Source organism: Cupressus sempervirens, chromosome 2 (genome assembly GCF_028749045.1).
Source record: "Cupressus sempervirens isolate cs-2001-9-10 chromosome 2, ASM2874904v1, whole genome shotgun sequence".
NCBI lineage: Eukaryota > Viridiplantae > Streptophyta > Pinopsida > Cupressales > Cupressaceae > Cupressus > Cupressus sempervirens.
The window spans coordinates 464,003,194-464,020,308 of NC_143119.1; the positions used below are offsets into that span (position 1 = coordinate 464,003,194).

General features: G+C 39.4%; 1 protein-coding gene across 4 annotated transcripts in view; it reads left to right on the forward strand.

Moving 5' to 3' along the window:
• The window catches only part of LOC149573053 (transducin family protein / WD-40 repeat family protein), a 253,406-nt gene that overhangs the window by 81,288 nt on the left and 155,003 nt on the right, over nt 1-17,115 (forward strand). The gene's annotated exons all lie outside the window — the stretch shown is intronic.

Here is a 17,115-nt window from a genome sequence, read left to right on the forward strand (position 1 = left end):
AATTTTTAATATATTTTATAACTTATTTCTGCCATGGAAAGGAGTCTGAAAGAGTAAGAATAATATAATGGGCATTTAGTCAAATATGCAAGGTCAGCGAATCGAACGGAGAGCCACATAAGTTAAATATGTATTTAAAGGGACATAAAGAGACCAGCCATACCGCACTCTGGGAACCATCACCTCCCGTGTGATTTTGCAAGATATGTCTGATTACAAACAGCTATCATCAAGCATTTGGTCAAGTCCTAAATCCTGAAAGCAGCGGGCACTGAATAATAATGATAAAAGCCACCCAAATATAATACGTGAAAGTATAGATTGAAAATCGTATCAGTAGTAAATAAAATATGAAGTTATAATACACAGTCAGCTTTAATCAGTTTGAGCAGGAGTCAAAGACATTCTTTTTACATACAGGAATAAGAGTCTAGATATTTACACAACATTAATATTATAGAATTTCTATAAGGAGGGAATGACTGGGCAGTCTTAAGGAAAGGAAATCTTTTAAAGGAAATTCAGAACTTATACATTGTGAGACATCACAGGAGGGAAAGAGAAACATTATATTAGGTTGGCATTTAGAAGTTATTCACAATCAATAGAGAATCCAATTAAGGAACTCAGTTCAATTGGAGTTACATGAACATTGTCCTGAAATTACCAAGCAATCTGATCGAGGACATTACAATTAGATTGTTTCTAGACATGAGAAAACATCCCATTCTTGGTGTGAAGGTTTATTACTATGTTACAGGAAATATCAACCTTTTTTATGGTCGCTTAAACTTGTATGGGGGTGCTGGAATGTGTTATAGCTAAGTGTATAAACCAATCCCTACTTGGCATCACTTCAAAACTTTGTTGGGCAATATCAGGAACTTTTGCTGAATGCTAGCTTTGAAGACATTTTGAGGGTGAAAACTTGTAAGGGATTTTGCAATGGTAGTAAACTTTCTGGAAATTTGCAGATTATTCTATAGAAGTAATTCACAAATATTCCAATTTAGGAAAGTTTTTCTGTAAGAGGTTGGAGATTATATTCCACTGTCAAATTACATCCAATTTCAGAAAGTTTCAGTTTATTCTATAACTGAAGTTCATATGTTTTCTGATTTTGGAAAGTTTCAAGCAGCACTTAATATATATTTAAATTTTTTAAATAGTAATAGGTGCCTTTCATACAGGGGTAATTTTGTTTTGGAGTGTTTGCAATGAGTTTTGGTGTTTTTGGTGTGGGTTTTAAGCTGGTTGTAGATTTTGTTGACTAAGCTGAACACTTACCCTTGTTGGGACAAACCTCACCTTTTTGGTTGCCATGTTAAATCTAGGAAAGCAGTAAAGATGAGTATTTTTTCTGAGTGATTCTTAACCCTAGGCAACCCTTTTCAATGTACTTTACATGGGTTTTCACTTGCATTAATTTTCTTCAGCAGATCGCCCTTTCGGTAGGCTGTACAAGTGAAAGAGGGGTAGTCTGGGAGTTGGCTCAGAGTTTTGAGGGTGTTTTGGGGTTGTAAACTTTTCTAAGTTGGATGCCAGAGTTTTTAGGAAGTGTTAACTAGAGTATTAGCAGAAGTCAGTTTTGGAAGGTTAATCTACCGCTTGCATTGTTTTAATCAAATCGCCCCTGTTGCACCAGCCTTCTTCAGGATGGAAAGTGTTCGTGAGATTTCATCAACCAGAAACTTTTGATCTGCTTTAATGTACATAATATGAACAGTTTCGTGACTTCACATGCGTGTAGCATGCATTCTTGATTGTTTTGTGGAAGTGTTTGTAAGTTTTGAAATCAATTTAAACTGTTTGCTGATTGCTATTTTCAGATTTCATTCATCAGTTAAGACCATACATCTAACACACTTGCACAGAAATAACTTAATTCAATATGCTTAAATTACATAATATTTAACATATTACAAATAATTTGAAAAAGATGTAATAGAATAGCAGACCTGGAAATATGATATTAACGAAGACTTCAAGGCATGGATGACAGTTTAGCAATTTTTGTTTGACTGTCCTTAAGGTAATCTGAAAATCTCTTCAAACTCAACTTAGATCATCCAAATCAAATCTCAATCCCTCCAAAGGAATTCCTATGGCCTGAAGTAGATTTTCAACATTAAATTTAGACACAGAAAATTGCGTAATCAAAGTTGAGCAATCAAGTGACGGGCAATTTCTACAAATAATTCGCAATCTCCCAACAAGATTTTGATATGCGTTTAAATATTCAAGCCCACTCCTTTGCTGCCAAGCACTCCTGAAAGAGTGTTGTTTCCTTACAAATGTGGATTTAAACCTTCTTAAAAGTCCCACTGCTATCTGCCAAGAAGAGATAGGTGCTCCTTCTTAGGGTTGCAATATTATATACTTGTACGGATCTATATGGATCCCCATGCACCTTTGAAGGATTCTGAAAGTTAGTTTGGTGTCTTATGAGAAGTTTGCAACTGGTCTGAGGTCTTGAAGTGGAGTGGAACGAAAGTTATACAATTTTGTTTGGCCACTGGTTGCAAGAAGGCCCTAACTAGGGTTTCGAGACAAAATTCCTCTTTACCAGAGATTCCATGTGAAAAATCTAAGCCTTGGTGGAAAGAAAAGAGGGAGGATGTACTTTAAGACTTTTTTGGTCTCAGATTAGGAGGCAGTCGATGGAGAGAGAAATCATTAAACCCTCTGGACAGGCATCTAGATGTGACTATCCAAAATTTGAGTTTTGAAGCACAACTCGGCCCAAGGGTGGAATGAAGACCAAAATCCTTGGATTTAGTAGTTTGGTATGGTCCTACAAGTATTCCAATTGTAGTGATTAGAAGGGGATTTGAATTTGAGGCACTTGCTTTGTAAAAGAGACCTAATTGCGCTATTAGGCCTAGGAGGGAATTGTGAACAGAAGGAGTTAGGAGATTGATCAAGAGTCCTCACTTGGAGGGTGTTGTTGGTGAGTGGATTGAAACATTTGAGGGTGGTCTAGACTTATTTTGGTGGACTTTCATGTAAGTTGCCTTCATTAATCCATTTTTGCTCTTTGTAGCCCTATATTGGCTTTGGTGTCTAAAAAGTGTCTCAGAGTTATTTATGTGTTGGATTTGTCTTGTATTGCATCTAAATATAATGTCTAACCTTGGTAGAACCCCTGTTCCATCCCTGAATTGATTGGTTCTAGTTTTGACTTAATTGTGCCTTAAGGGTGTTGAAGATTAGGGAGAGGATCTAATCTTGTAAGTGTGGGTTTTGGGAACTCTAGTAGAGCCCTAGATTTTATGTTGAGTAGAGAGGGTTGAAAACCTTTGAGTGTTTGATTGATATAGTTTGGGGCTCTGCTTCAAGTAGTGTCAGAGCCACGTTAGATCTTTGGAGGAGATAAGTGGCTGACATGGTGGAAGAAGAAGACACTGGACTGCCTAATAGGATGACAAATGCAGAACTACTAAGGGTAGTGAAAGAACATAATGCAAAAAGGAAATTGATGAGGCAAGAAAGGGAAAAGCTTAAAGAACAAGTCAAAAAGGGAAGTAGTGGAAACTCTGGAGTTGAAGAGGAGGCAAGTGAAAATGAAGACCCTTTGTAGGATGGAGATGAAGGGGAAATTCCTGCTGACCAGAGCTACTTGTGAGAACTTTGAGGTCCATGGAAAGGAGGACCATGGACTGTACGCTTGACCTACCTATCTTCAGTGGGAAGATGGATTCAGAAAAAGTCATGGATTAGCTTGATGCACTCACAAGTTTCTTTAACTGTGAAGAGATATCAGAACACCAAAGGGTGAAGATTGCAAAATCCAAGTTGTAAAGAGAGAGTGAAGATGGAAAAGAATCCAATAAGCACATGTAAAAGAATAATGGCCTTGGTCAAAGAGGCTTATGTGCCAGAAGAAGATTATGAAGTCCAACTTCATAAGAAAAGACAAAACCTAAGGCAAAAGGAGATGAATGTCTCTAGTTATATAGAAGAGTTCCATAAACTCTCTACGAAGTCTCAGTCGGTGTAGCCTGAGAGTGCCAAACTTGCAAGATACATGCAAGGGTTGAGATTGAGCATCCAAGATGAACCAAGTCTGTGTACTCCTGCCACAGTCCAGAAATGCTACCAATTTGCATTGAAAGTTGAACAAAAGTTAAAAAGGAAGCAAGAGCAAGGTGGGAGAGGAAGAGGCTAGAGAGACTTTAACAATAGAGGAAGAGGAACCAATAGTGGGAGAGGGAAAACTCCTAGAAATTTTGGAGAAACCAGTCAAGAGAACAAATCTGCAGAAAGTAGTTCTAGAGGTTCTTTCAAAAGGAGAGGAGACTAAAGAGGAAGATTTGGGGGAAGAAATTCAGGATCTCCAAGGTGTTACAGATGTAACCAACCTGGACATCTAGCATCAAAATGTCCAGAGAAGGCAAGTAATCAGGTAGAGAGAAGAGCGAACCTAGTAAGAGAAGAAAATAACTAAGGGGACCTTGCACATGGATCTTATGCACCACCTGAGGAGGGAGAGAGCCCGGTGATAAAGAGAACCTTGTTGAGAACACCAAATAACCAAGAACCACCCCAAAGGAAGGCTTTGTTCAAAACTCACTGCAGAATTGGAGATAGAGTATGCAGAATGGTGATTGACAGTGGATCTACTGACAATATGATATTTGAAGAGGCAATAAAGAAATTGAAGTTGAGAAGGGTACCACATCCCTAGCCCTACAAGGTGTCGTGGCTCACAAAGAGTCAACAAATTGTTATAGAAGAGCAAGCTTGGGTTGAATTCCAACTTGGGAAGTATAGAGACAGGGTGCTCTTTGACATCATTCCAATGGATACATGCCACTTGCTACTTGGAAGGCCTTGGCAGTATGATGTGGAGGCACATCATGATGGAAGACTGAACTTACACAATCAACTTCAAAGGAGAAAAGGTAACGTTCTTTCCCTTACCTGATAGTGTGGAAAATCAGAAGGATCCTAAATTTTTGTTCTTAGGTGCAAAAGAGTTTTTGAAAACTGGCAAAGAAGAAGGGGCTCCTTGTTATGCCCTAGTTGTTTTACCTAAGGATGACAGGGGCAAGAAAATTAAGAAAAAAGTAGAACGCTTGAGGAGAGTAGGCCCTAAGGAAGTAGCAGACCTACTTGACCAGTATAAAGACATTGTGACCGAAGACTTGCCTAATGAATTACCCCCAATCAAAGATATAAGCCACGATATAGACTTGATCTCAGGGGCAACTCTACCAAACAAGGTAGCAAATAAATTGACCTTAGAGAAAAATCAGGAGATGACAAGACAGATACAAGAACTCCTAGATAAGGGTTTGATAACTAAAAGTCTTGGTCCGTGTGCAGTACGTGCTCTTTTGGCTCCTAAGAAGGAGGGCACATGGAGATTGTGCATAGATTCATTAGCAATAAATATGATTACAATTAGGTATAGATTACCTATGCCTAGATTAGAGGATTTAAAGGATCAGTTGGGAGGTGGAAGATACTATTCCAAGGTGGATTTGAAGAGTGGCTATCACCAAATAAGGATTAGGGCTGGTGATGAGTGGAAAACTGCCTTTAAAACAAATGAAGGCTTATATGAGTATAGAGTAATGCCTTTGGGGTTGTCAAATGCCCCAAGTACATTCATGAGACTCATGAATGGGGTAATGAAACCGTTCCTTGGTAAGTTTGTTATAGTATACCTTGATGACATTCTTATTTTTAGCAAAACTAAACGTGAGCATTTGGAGCATCTTAATCTAGTCCTCATTGGAGAGGTGTGTGTTCATGCAGGAAGAACTTGTCTACTTGGGTTTTATAGTTTCAAATGGGAACATCAAGATGGACCCTGAGAAGGTGGAAGCCATCCTAAGTTGGCTTTCTCCTAGAACCATGACTGAAGTTAGAAGTTTCTATGGGCTTGCATCCTTTTATGGGAAGTTCATTAGAAATATCAGTCAGCTCTGTGGTCCTATCCTTGATACCATAAAGGGTGGACAAAAATGCAGGTTTGCGTGGACAGAAGGTGCTGAAAAATCTTTTCAGATGTTGAAGCAAAAAGTAATGGAGAAACCTATCTTAGTGTTTCCTGATTTTCAGAGGATCTTTACTATTAAATGTGATGCTTCTAACATTGCTATAGGGGCTGTCCTGAGTCAGGAGGGGAGGCCTATAGCCTTTTTCAGTGAAAAGCTGAATGATGCAAAGAGGAAATACTCCTCTTATGACTTGGAGTTGTATGCATTGGTCTAGTCATTGAAGAAATGGAGGCATTACCTCCTGCCAAAAGAGTTTGTTTTCTTCACAAACAGTCAAGCCCTTAGTTTCTTGAATAGTCAAGAAAAGTTGAGCCACACATACATGAAGTGGGTCAAATCAATTCAAGCCTATATTTGCTCCATCAAACACAAGAAGGGAGTTTCCAATAAGGTGGCAGATGCATTGAGCGGAAGGGCTTTAGCAGTGCAAAAATCCAACTTCAAAGTGTAGGGATTGATTCAGTGAAGGATATGTATACAGATGATGATGATTTCAGTGCTATTTATAAAGTGTGTTCTGACTTTTCTGAGGCTTATCATGTTGAGTATGCATATTTCTTGATCCAAAATGGTCTGTTGTTCAGAGGACATCAATTATACATCCCCAGTGTTCAATGAGGGAGAACATCATTAGAGAAAAGCATGCAGGCAGAACGGGAGGACATTTTGGCATAGATAAGACTTTGGAACAGGTGACAAGATTTTATTATTGGCCTAGGCTTCAGACTGAAGTGAGGAAGATTGTGGAGACATGCACAATCTGTCAAAGGGCCAAGGGTACATCCACAAATGCAGGGCTATACCAACCTCTACCTATTCCTACAAGGCCTTGGAAGAGTTGCAGCATGGACTTTGTGATAGGATTGCCTAAGACACAAAAGGGGTATGATAGTATTTATGTAGTAGTGGATAGGTTCAGAAAAATGGCCCACTTCATACCTTGTAAAACTACCAATGATGCATCATCTATTGCAAATCTATTCTTTAAAGAAATTGTGGGGATATATGGCTTGCCTCAAACCATACTGTCTAACAAAGATGTAAAGTTTATTGGTCACTTTTGGAGGACCTTGTGAAAAGCGTTATAGACCAATCTGAGTTTCAGTTTCGCCTATCATCCACAAACAGATGCAGAAAGAAGTTGTCAACAAATCACTTGGCAATCTACTTAGATGTTTGACAAAGCAGTATGGTAATAAGAGGGATTTAGTCCAACCCCAAGTAGAGTTTGTTTTCAATGACTCAGTCAACAGAAGTACAAAGAAGAGTCCCTTTCAGATTGTGTATCGGCAAAGTCCAAGAGGCATCTTGGAACTCAGAGAACTACCTCCAAACACTCTAGTTAGTGCTTATGGAGAAGAGTTTGCAGAGAGTATGAAAGACATTCATGACTTAGTGAAATCGGCACTTGAGAAAAGTTATGAGAAATACAAACAGGCCAAGTATAAGCATAGGAGGGATGCCCAGTTACAAGTTGGAGACTTGGTGTGGGCATACTTGAGGAAGGAAAGACTACCTAAGAGAAAACACACTAAACTACTCATGAAGAAAGTAGGACCCTGCCCAGTGTTGAAAAAGCATGGTTTGAATGCATATGAGATTGAACTACCCTCACACCTTGGTATCTCCCTTATATTTAATATTTGTGATCTAACCTCCTATAAAGTTGATGTGAATGCAGTTTCAAAAGTGCAGATAAAAGAACTTGAAGGAGATGTTATAGGGATACCCCCCCACGATCCAAAGAAGCTTGACAAGTGAAACAAACAAGGAAGAATGTCTACAAGAAATACTTGGTCAAGTGTCAAGGGAGTCCTGAAGAAGAATCTGTATGGATGGATGAACAAGAAATCCAGAGGCATGGCTCAAGTTTACAAGACCTCATCTCAAGAGGACTTGACATCAATGCACCCTAGGAGTATTGTGCAGGAGCACCCCCAAATTCATCCATTACAAGCACATCAGTGGACCCAAAAACAAGGGGTTAGGGTATTGATTGGATCTAGGATCCAATGATGGCAATAAAGTCCTATTTGTAAGGCAAGGGGACACTAGGTGATCTTATAAACCTAGTTGTCTACCTTAGTCATTTTGGGACAATTTTACGATAGGTTGGGCTAGAATAGTCTAGGACCCCTAAGGAAGGTTGAAGATGTTCATTTAACCTTTCTAAGTTCCTTAGTAGAGTCTAGTCTTAGAAACTTACTAGTTTTGTAACACTTGACCTCTATTGTAAAAAGTTGTCAATGTTGCAATATTGCATAATGCCACTTTTTTGCCAAAAAGTGCAACTTTTGAATCCCAACATTTACAACCACTTCGGTTGGTTGGAACTGTTTGGGGAATTTATGAAAGATTGAGAAACCTTGCTCCAGGCAGAGAGTGAACCTATTGTAAAGTTTAATGCCAAAATCAATAAAAATCTAACTGTTTTCCTAAAAATCCAACTTTATTCTTAGTTGTACAGATCTGTACGGATCCCCATGCACCATTGAAGGATTCTGAAATTTAGTCTGGTGTCTTATGAGAAGTTTGCAAGTGGTTTGAGGTCTTGAAGTGGAGTGGAAAGAAAGTTATACAATTTTGTTTGGCCACTGGTTGCAGGAAGGTCCTAACTAGGGTTTTGAGACAAAATTCCTCTTTTCCAGAGATTCCACCATGGGAAAAATCTAAGCTATAATGGAAAGAAAGGGGGGAGGATGTACTTAAAATTTTTTGTGGTCTTAGATTAGGAGGCATTCGATGGAGAGAGAAATCATTAAACCCTCTGGACATGCATCTTGATACGACTGTCTAAAATTTGGGTTTTGAAGCACAACTCGGCCCAGGGGTGGAATGAAGACCTAAATTCTTGGATTTAGTAGTTTGGTATGGTCCTACAAGTATTCCAATTGGAGTGATTGGAAGGGGATTTGAATTTGAGGCACTTGCTTTGTAAAAGGGACCTAATTGCCCTATTAGGCCTAGGAGGGAATTGTAAATAGTAGGAGTTAGGAGATTGATCAAGAGTCCTGACTTGGAGGGTGTTGTTGGTGAGGGGATTGAAACATTTGAGGGTGGTCTAGACTTATTTTGGTGGACTTCCATGCAAGTTGCCTTCATTAATCCATTTTTGCTCCTTGTAGCCCTATATTGGCATTGGTGTCTAAAAAGTGTCCTAGAGTTGTAGATAAGAGTTTTCCACAATCCATTAGAATTCTTATGATGGATCACAGAAAACACAGCTAAGAATGTCTTAGAGTTATTTATGTGTGGGATTTGTCTTGTATTGCATCTAAATATGATGTCTAACCTTGGTAGAACCCTTGTTCCATCCTTGAATCGATTGGTTCTAGTAATGACTTAATTGTGCCTTAAGGGTGTTGAAGATTAGGGAGAGTATCTAATCTTGTAAGTGTGGATTTTGGGAACTCTAGTAGAGCCCTAGATTGTATGTTGAGCAGAGAGGGTTGAAAACCTTTGAGTGTTTGATTGATATAGTTTGGGGCTCTGCTTCAGTCTCCAACATAAGTTCCGTCTAAAATCCTTTATAATTGGTCGTGCTTTTATCGATTTTAATAGTGATAGTCTCTTTCCTCTGTATGCTTCCTCATAAACGTTTCCACATTAAAGGATCTATGACAGACCCGATACATGGGAGTGTTGTTGATAAAGTCTAAACCTAGCTGACGAGATTAGTTAGTATTCGAAAGTTTGCGTGATGGTTGAGTCACCCCTTCGGGATATATATGTTTATTGTCCTTGAACTATGAAGAATCATCATTGTACTCGTGATTGTATACTCTGCTTATATGAATAAAGTGCTATCTTGTTTTATGCCATATTCTAGTCTCTGAATGCAACAACTGTCTATTTACCCTATATGATAAACATTTGGCGTCATTGCTTGTCAAAGCTGGTATCACAGATGTTCTGAAGATTAATGCCAAACTTGCACAATAAAGATCGAAATAACATAAAAGGAAAGGATGATGTGTGTTGAATTTTTAGCATCAGTCAAAGTAATGCTGAGTATTTGAATCTATTATGCTCTGATATATATATATATATACACATACACATTTGATAATATGCATACGTATATATGTACAAATATGTATGTATATAAGTTATACAAGACATGATTCAGATTGGGCGTGTATAACTAATGTTGCCGATTCACATCAGGTTACTGCCATTATTGATATTAGTGTTGTTGCCGATTCACGTCGGGTTACTATCATTGTTGATATCATAACATTGTTATTTCCGATCAGGGATCGGGCTCCGCCTATATTGCCATTGATATACACATTAAGTATTGTTACCGAACATGTTTTTTATTGGGCGTGATTAATCGTTGGTTGTTTATGTTAAACTAATGGTTGGTTGTGACCACGTAGAGTCATGACCCTACGATATGAAATACATAACATACTTGCAGTCCCAGAATTGATAGAGTAACATTGCAGATTGTTAAATATGTTCTTGTCAGCATTCAGCATTCCAGACACAACACTTTAGGAGCATTCTGAAGGTACTCACCTGCTATAAGTAAAGTCTGATATAAATTTGATATTCTTTCTACCAGAGGTCCTATAAACTAACAATGTGCGCACAACACGTGAAGCATTAATCCTCACACAACAAGTAGAACAAAAGTAGAAACTTCAATAGCTCGTCGACAGGCATCAAGGTGGTGTCACTGAAGGTAAACACGGTGCTACAAGAGCACTGACTGATGAAGTACATTCGCCTAACCGACGGAGTACCAATGATTTGCTCGAGCAGACGTGACAAAGAGTGAATTTTCTTGAAGAGACAAGGGAGGAGTTTCTAAACTTGTATACGCCAAAGGTAGAGAATTTAGACGGAAGAGAAGGAACCAGTACGGCTCGAGGTGCCGAAGGAGCACGAGCATGCGGTGAACTTTTCATCCTTGATACTCCAGACGAATGTATACAACTTGGTAATCGAACAACCTTGCTTCTAGAAGAACTCTTCACACCATAGAGTAACGTGGTTATCCGGAGTAGTGCGAATGTGCAGAACAACGCGGGTACACAACAAGCACAAACACAACAAACTCAGTCAAGTGGGACAAGGCAGATGTTAACAATGGCAGCGCTGAAGGAGAAACTACCTAAATTTAATGGCGATGGAACGGTCGATCCAGTTCAATTCTGTAAAACGTATGAAACGATACTAACTGCGAATGGCGTAACGGACGAAGATGATTGGATCCGTCAGTTTCTAGCTACCCTAAGAGACGTAGCAATCAATTGTTTTTCAAACATTGACTAGAAGAAGCTAGCCACATGGGCAAAATTCAAGAAAGAATTTACAACAAAATTTTGACTACTCAGGGATGACAATGAGATTGTAGCGGAAATTCATAGTACAAAGTAGGGGAAGAATGAAACAATCTACGGATATGTGAGTAGACTGAAGGAGTTGGTAGGAAAGGTTGAAGGCTCACTAGTCGATGGGTGAAGAAAAGATGGTTTGTCGAAGGGCTACAACCAACATTGTGAAAAAGATGAAAATAGTGCCTCCGACATTGTACAGTGATGCATATAACTGTGCAATGGACTTAGAGAGCGAACACAAACTATGAAAAAGAAGAAAGACATCTTCGGATTTGGAAGACTCATCCTTCAAAAGTTCGGGCATTATAGAAAGATATGCTACGTATGATGAAAGAATTTAAAAAATATGAAAAGGAACCTTGGCCAAAATAGAGAAGAGGAATTGAATAAAAAGGTTCGGGCATTACAGAAAGATATGCTACGTATGATGAAAGAATTAAAAAAATATGAAAAGGAACCTTGGCCAAAATAGAGAAGAGGAACTATGGTGTACGAACTGCAAGGAGGAGGGCTACACAAAGGGCTCTTGCCCCACCAACTAGTTTTGCGATATCTGCCAGATTGCAAGATAATCCACCAAAGAATGCCAATTCAATATGAAAACAAAAGGTCATCAACAAGTGCTATTGATGCAAGATGTGTCCAACTTGGGAGCTACTGAAACAAATACAAACAATGACGCATCAACTTCAAGAGGGTTTCAAAACAACAACCGACACGGAAGAGGAGGCAACAACAATAACAACAACAATAATGGGAGCCATAGCCGGATACAATACAATCCAACCGGACGATTAATAATACAATGCCGTACGTACAACCTATGGGCCACTTCGCTAGGGATTATAGTATGAAGGGAACACTACAACTATTGTGCAGATGCTGTGGTCCTGGAGACTACGATGACTCGAAGTGCCCTAAGCCCGGGGTGAACTTGTTGACTATAGAGAGATGTGAGGAAGAAACATTAGCAATCACTAGCACACAAGTGAAAAAGGCAACATACCCAAATCTTGAAGAAGAGAAGAAAGAGATGCAACTGGCAAAAGTCGAAATAGAAAAAGAGATGGTGGTCGAAAGAACGCAAATTAATGATACTTTGGGTACCTCAAGGAGGAACCAGGCAGAACAAAACATTGTACGATAGGTAATGCAAGCTGAGGTTCTTATGAAATTAAATGACCTTGTAATGCCTCAGTTATGGACAACAATCTTAAACATGACACCATCCCTAAAGGCAGTGGATGAGCTAGGGAAGAACACGCACAACGGAAGCAAAGCTACCACGACAGACCCAATGCTACTTGCACTGAACACAAGAAGACACCCTGTAGTAGTTGAGATGGGTATCCTCGGAGCCATTGTAGACGGAGGGTTGGGCGTAAACATATTACCCGAGGAAACGCGGAAGAAGTTGGGACAACCGACTCTATGCCCCCCTACATTCCAATTGTTGAGTGCCAACCAACACAGAATCATACCCCTTGGGACTTTAATGGCACAAACTGTAATGATTGGGACACAATCCTTCCTACTCGACTTTGTGGTCATTCCGCTGAAAAGGAAAGGTTATGCAGGCATCCTCTTAAGGGGGTGGCTGGTACAGGAAAAGGTGAAACATGATTGGAAAAGGAACACTCTTTCCATGGAAAGAGGGGGTTGCAAGTTCATAATTGACCTACACACCCAGATGGTGGGATAAGATGTGGCGTCGTCAGACTCTGAAGGTGAAGGAGATGGTGAAGGAAAGAAAAGGATAGAACCCAGTGAAGAAGGAATCTTGAAACTAGTAGGATTCGATGATGACAACTTGGACTCATTGACTAACCTACGTCATTGGCAAATGGAGGACTATGAACTCTTCCCATGTTATTACATGTTAGGGGTGGAAGAAGGAAGTAAGAAAGTGGAAAAGAATGAATTTCTGACGGAATGCAGAGAATTCAAGGAAGGAGACACACCGATAGATGAAACACTCTTGCACACATTCAACGAAGAGAAACCTATTAGATATGAGGAATCTACAGTGAAGACTGTGAATTTAGGAGATGAGGCTAACCCAAAAAAACATTTTTGTAGGAGATGACTGGAATTCTGTACTAAAAGCAACAACATTCAAAATATTCATGGAATACAAGAATGTTTTTGCATGGACATACAAAGACCTAAAAGAAGTGCCACTAGAATTATGTGTCCACCGAATCTCACTGATACAAGGAGCGGTGCCCATACAGAAGCGAGCATACCACATGAATAAAAACTATGCTGCATGGGTCACAGACGAGATTAACCGAATGCTTGATACATGCATTATCTTTTGAGTACAGACAAGTGAATGGGTGTCTCCAATTGTAATCTCACTAAAAAAGGACACCACTCAAATAAGAATATGCATGGATATCTGTTGTTTGAATGCAGCAACAATTAAGGGTCCATTCCCAATACCATTTACTGATAGCTTTTTGGAGGAACTTGTCGGGCATGAAATATACTCATTCATTGATGGATTTTTTGGCTAAAATCAGATATCCATCATTGAGGAAGATAAGCTGGAAACAACCTTTGTGGTGGAAGATGGAGCTTATGCCTACAACTGGATGCCTTTCAGTCTCTGCAACACCTCAGCAATGTTTCAAAGGATCATCATGCACATCTTCGACAAGATGTCAATAGGAAACTTCAAAGTTTTCTTGGACTATTGGTCGGTTTTCAACGCAGAGGACAAGCACCTGATCGCACTCAAGGAGTGTATGGAGAGATGTAGACGAGCACGGCTAGCACTAAACCCTAAGAAGTGCATATTCATGGTGTCCCAGGGAAAATTGTTGGGATACATCGTGTGCAAGGCAGGCTTGAAGATGGACTCGAATAAGGTCTAAGTGATATTGGAAATGTCACCTTCGACAGATGTGACCGAAGTAAAATTATTCCTTGGACACATCGTGAACTACAAAAAGTTCATTAATTTTTTTGCCAAAATATCTTACCCTCTCGACAAATCAACTTGTAGATAACCCTACAAGTGGGAAACAAAGCAGGATGAAGCCTTCCAGGGGTTGAAAACACAAGTAGTCACATCACCTATTCTAGCTTACCCCAACTGGGATAAGGAGTTCCACGTACATGTTGATGCGTCAAATTTTGCATTCGGAGCAACACTAGCACAAACAGGTGATCATGGATTAGATCACTACAACACGGTTGAGAGGGAAGCTCTCACGATGGTGTATGTTGTGCAAAAGTTTAGGCACTACTTACCGACAATCTCATTCGTGTTCTACGTAGACCATCAGGCTCTATTTGGTGAATAAACCAATCATTTAGGGACAAATAAGTAGATGATTACTTATCGTGCAAGAATTCACATTTAAGATTGTAGTATGGCTTGAAAAAAGCCATGCGAGCGTAGACCACCTCTCTAGAATCAAGTCAGGGGAATCACCTGAGGGAGTCAATGATGACATTCCAGACGCACAGTTCTTTCAGATTGCCTTACTTCCATCTTGGTGTTGGTTCCCAAAACCGCGGATTGAAATTCTATGAGCCTACTCGATGTTGGGATATCCAACGGGTTAAGGCCAACTTGATGAGATTGATCGACGTGATCTAAATCTCCTGCACTTCCGACTTTGCAAAACCGAGGCGGGTGTACCTAATCCTGGACGAAACACTTAGATCCAAGACACTTAAAACAAATCAATTAGAACGCGAATACGATGAAAGCTTTCGAAACGGCAAGAATTATAGAAAGCTTTAAGATTGCAAATTACGAATTAAAAATAAAAGTAAATAATTGTATGAATTTTTAAAAAATAAAAGTGATTATTACAAATGATTGCAACAAATGAATACTGTAATGGCCCTTGCCAATAGGCCACTAATAACCACTAATATTGAACTGTGAAATTTCGTCAAACACTTGACATGCAAACTAAATACACCGCTGAAAGTAAAATGCTGAATAAAGGAAATTGTTGTGCAACAAATCTACTCAAATAGCTGATGTAAAATAGTGCCAATATATTTATTCAATGATAACCAAATGCTTTTACATATGATATGCGATTTTTCAACTCAAAGCATTACAACATGGCACATTACAAACAAATCCTCACTGGTTGAATGCAACTGAGAATTTCTTGCAACTACAAACTGAAATGAAAGAACCTGGATTGAGCAAATGCTGGAGACTAAATGCTGAAGACGAAATGATGAAAATGCAACTCCAACCTGCCCTCAAACTTGCTGACCGTACGGCCTGCAGGTACAACCGTACATGTACGGACTGGTATGACACTTGGCAAAAATAAATGCCGGGCTGAAAGGTGCCGAAAATGCTATGGAAATAATCGCCAGGGTCTAAGGAAAATTCTCCTAGAAAATAAAAATCAAACTCCCAGCCAACAGTGAGATATGAGCAAAAATGTATGTCCAGGTTGAAAATCTAACCCTGTTGGAAATGTCCAAATAAGCCCAACTAGAAGTAGTTGAATACCACTTTCAAAGTGCAACCTTTCAAAGGATATGTCACCCCCTTAGTTATGCAAATCCTTAGGAGACTCCATTCCTAATGATTAAATAACAATCTGCAGACCAAGATGGTGCCACAAATGCTCAAAGAGTTTTAGTGTAAACTGAAGTCATAGGATGTTCAAATGAGAGGCCAAGCACTCTATTTATTCACTTTCCTAAGAAGCCACTAAGAACTTCTAGAAGTATCCATAAAATATTCTTATGAAATTCCTTTATAATGCATTTTTATATAAAAAGTAACTTTATAAAATAAACAGTGCAACTCAACTCAAAATTATAATATTTTGGCCCTGCATAACACATAAAATAAAAATATAATAAACCCCATCTCTCCAAGAGCAAAATAGACCATCCAATCCCCAAATAATCATTAGAATGACTCTCTCACCAAAATCATCTGCCTATGAGAGTCCATGATAGGCAAATTCACTGAAAATGACATGTCACTAAAAACGGGACATGACAATCTGCCCCTCCTGAAATTGCTTGCCCTGAAGCAATCTCAAAACTGAATGTTGCAAAATATCTTCTCCCTCCCATGTGGCATCCTCGGGTAAATCTCTCCACTTCACCAAGTACTCTCTGATAGTCCTCCTACGGAGCTGTCTCTTTCTGCTGTCAATGGTGTACTCAGGAACAAGAACCAACTTGCCTTCATCATCCAATGGAGGAAGAACTGTTGAAGGCACAACATGCTGACCCAATGCCTTCTTGAGCCGTGACACATGGAAAACATTGAGCACCTTGTTGTCTGTTGGAAGCTCAAGCTCATAAGCCATCTCACCTATCCGCCTGATAATCCTGAAAGGGCCATAGTATCTAGGCTTAAGCTTCTCTGACCCCCTCTTCCTCAGAGTAGACTGTCGGTAAGGCTGCAGCATTAGGTAAACCATGTCACCAACCTCAAAACTCCTCTCTGTCCTCTTCTGGTCTGCATACTGCTTATGTTGATTCTGTGCTCTGGCAATATTTTCTCTGAGAGCATCAACAATGTCCTTGCTCTCCTGAAGCAAATCCCTAGCATGAGGAACTCTAACATCACTCATAAGAAAATCAACAAAGCTCGATGCATTATAGCCATATAGTGCTCTGAAAGGAGTCATCTGAATAGACATGTGATAGGTAGTATTATAGCAATACTCACATAAATAAATCCATCTAACCCTGGCTTTCTGCTAATTAGCCACGTAGTTCCTCAAATATCCCTCCACCCACTTATTTACTAT